This window comes from Carlito syrichta, unplaced genomic scaffold (assembly GCF_000164805.1).
Source record: "Carlito syrichta isolate Samal-C Ts95f unplaced genomic scaffold, Tarsius_syrichta-2.0.1 Scaffold308971, whole genome shotgun sequence".
Lineage (NCBI taxonomy): Eukaryota > Metazoa > Chordata > Mammalia > Primates > Tarsiidae > Carlito > Carlito syrichta.
The window spans coordinates 15125-18905 of record NW_007253067.1 but is presented as its reverse complement, the minus strand read 5'-3'; positions in this window follow the sequence as shown (position 1 = coordinate 18905).

Genomic DNA, 3781 nt, shown 5'->3' with positions numbered 1-3781 from the left:
TAATTTCCCTTTTGGGTAGCTCATTGTTGGTTAATAGAAAAACACATTTCTGTATGGTGACTTGTTATTCTACAACTTTATTGACTTGTTTATTAGTGAGAACAGGTTTTGTGTGTGTGTGAATTCTACAGAGATTTCCATGTATTCATGATCATGTCATCTTCAAGCAATAGTAATTTTACTTCTTTTCCAATTTTAATGCCTTTTATTTTTTCTTTCCTGCCTGGTTGCTCTGTGTAGGACTTTCAGTGCCATATTAAATAGCAATGGTAAGAATGGGTATCCTTGCCTTATTCTGAATTTTAGAGGAAAAGCTTTTAGTTTTTCCCCATTTATGATGATGTGAGCCTTGAGTTTTTCATATATGGTCTTTATTGTGTTAAGGTAAGTTTTTTATATATTTATTTTGTTGAGAGTTTTTATCATGAAAAGAGAATGAATTTTGTCAAATGCTTTGTCTGCATCTATTGAGATGATCATGTAATTTTTGTCTTTTATTCTGTTAATGTAGTGTATCACACTGACTGATTTCCATATGTTGTGTACCTTTCTTTCGCCCTAGGGATAAACCCACTTTATCATGTTATATGATCTTTTTAATGTGCTGTTGAATTTGGTTTGCTAAAATTTGAAGATCTTTGCACCTATGTGTGTCAAGCTAATTGGCCTGTAATTTCTTCTTTGTCTGGCTTTGGAATTAGGGTAATATTGGTCTCATTAAGTGACTTTGGGATTGTTCTCTCTTCTATTTGTGTGTGACAGGGGAGTTTAAAAAGGGTTGGTATTGGCCAGGCTCAGTGGCTCAGCCTGTAATCCCAGCACTTTGGGAGGCCAAGGCAAGTGGATTGCCTGACCCCTTGGGTTCAGGCAACTTGGTGAGACCTCGTCTCTACAATAAATCCAAAAAATAAATTAGCCAGGAGTGGTAGCATGCGCCTGTAGTTCCAGTTACTTGGAAGGCTGAGGCAAAAGGATTGCAGAAGCACAGCAGGTCGACACTGGGGTGGCTGTGAGTGTGCCACAGCACTCCAGCCTGGGTGATGGAGTGAGACTTCAAATTTTAAAGGGGGGGGGGTGGTATTAGTTTTTCTTTGAATGTTTGGTAGCATTAACCGCTGAAGCCATCTGATCCTTAGGTTTTTCTTTGTTGGGATGTTTTGTTTGTTTGTTTGTTTGTTTTGTGTGTTTTTGTTTTGTTTTGTTTTGTTTTGAGTCAGAGTCTCACTCTGTCGCCCAGACTGGAGTGCGGTGGCCGCTCCCGTCCACCGCAGCCTCGACTTGCTGGACTCCGGCGATCCTTCCGCCCCAGCCTTCTGAGTAGCGCTACCACGCCCGGCTGATTTTTTGATTTATTGTGGAGATGAGGTCTCACCTGCCCAGGCGGATCTCGAACCCGCGGGCTCAGGCAATCCACTCACCTCAGCCTCCCAAAGGTGCAGGATTACAGGCTGAGCCACCGAGCCCGGCTTGTTGGAATGTTTTTGATTGCTGATTTAATCTCTTTGTTATTGATCTGTTCAGACATTCTATTTCTTCTTGATTCAGTCTTGATAAGTTGTATGTTTCTAAAAATGAATTAATTTCCTCTACATTATCCAATTTGTTGGCATATAGTTTTTATAATAGTCTTTTATCATCTTCCTTATTTCTATGGCGTCCATTATAATGTCACCTCTCTCTTTTCTGATTTTATTTGTCTTTTCTCTTTTTTTTTACTTTATGTAACTAAGGACTTGTTGATTTTATATTTTCATTTTAAAAATAACTCTTGGCTGGGCGCAGTGGCTCAAGCCTGTAATCCCAGCACTTTGGGAGACCGAGGCGAGAGGATTGCTTGAGCCTTGGGGTTTGAGACCAGCCTGGGAAACTTGGTGAGACTTCATCTCTACGATATATCAAAAAATTATCTGGGTGTAGTAGGGCATGCCTGTGGTTCTGGCTACTTGGAAGGCTGAAGCGGAAGGATCCCCAAGCTCAGCAGGTCAATGCTGGGTGGCTGTGAGCGTGCCACTACACTCCAGCCTGGACGAGAGTGTCTCTAACACACACACAAAAAAACAACTCTTAGTTTTATTTTTTATTGTTTTTGTATTCTCTATTTTATTTATTATTGCCTTAGTTTTTATAATTTCCTTCTTTAACTTTGGATTTAGTTGAAGTTTTTATTGTAATTCTCAATAATCATATTTAATAACATATTTAATAATCATATTTAATAACAAATGGACTATTTACTTTTGACACTGAAGGATTCCAATAAATCACTTTTGTAGGAATAACTGTTGATAGCAATTTAATCTCTTCATAAAACACAGGAAATTTTTTTTTGGAAATTAATAATGTGTGAAGGCAGCCAATGATGCAATAATGTTAAATACCTTTGATGATATAGTTTTATATTTATTGCATAATATTATATAATTTAAAAGAAAAGCTTTATTTAGCATTTTGAAAAAAAATTGGAAAATATATCCATACATGATGCCAAATTATCATAGTTGATGATCACTTGAAATACCCTGATTTGATCATTGTACAACATATATAGTATCAAAACATCAAATTATACCACATAAATATGTACAATTACAATGTGTTCATTAAAAAAAAAACTAGTTAAAAACAACTTCAATACCTTAATGAGAAGGAGCAGAATCAGTTTCATTTCTTTTTCTAGTTTCCTGAGTTGTACAACTAGGTTGTTTAATTGAGCTCTCTTTTTTCTCTTTTAATGTAGGTATTTAACACTATAAACTTCCTCCTTAGTTTTTGCTGTATCCCAGTTGATTGATTGTGTTTTAAAGATTATTTTGTCCTCCTGATGAACCAACCTGATGAAATGACCTTCTTTATTCTGGTTATATTTTTTGCTCAAAAATTTACTTTGTATGATATTGATATACCTACTCCATCTTTCTTTTGATTAATGTTAGCATGGTATATCTTTGCCATCCTTTTAATAATCAATTTTGTCCTTATATTTTAATTAACTTTATTGTAGGCAGCATATAGTCAGGTCTTCCTTTTAAATCTAACCTGAAAATGTCTGCCAGGAAAATTTAAAGGGTATACTTTTAATGTGATTATTATATGGTTAGTTTTAAATCTATTCTCTTGATATTTTCTATTTGCCCTATCCATTCCTTGTTATATTTTTCCTTTTTCTGCTTCCTCCTGAATTGAGTATTTTTCCATGATTCTATTTTATCTCTTTTTTTCCACTTATTATCTCTATTTGTTTTGTTATTCCTGTGTTTGCCTTGGTATACATTTTTAACTTACCAGAGTCTATCTTAAAGTGAAGTTACATTCCTTCAAGTGCAGTACACAAAACTTACAACAGTATACTTCCATGTTTTCAGTCTCAGCCTTTGTGCTATTAATATCAAAGGCTTTACTTTTTGCATGTCAAAACTTTACAATATATAAAACTCCATAATACATTGTTAAAATGTTCACTTAAATAGTTCATTACATTTAAAGAGACTTAAATAAGAAAAAAAATCTTGTTTATATGCCCATGTCGTAATTTTAAAAAAATATATACTGTTCCATTATTCCTTTGTGTAGATACACATTTTTATTTTTATTTTTTGCCATAAGAACTACCATTAATATTTCTCATGTAATGAGTCTTCTGTTGATGAAATCTTTTATATTTTGCAGCCTCACCCAAAAATCTTTATCTCACCTTTATATTTGAAATATATTTTCTAAGTATAGAATTTAGTACTTTAAAGAAACTGCTTCACTTTTTCCTGTTGCATTATTTCTGATAAAA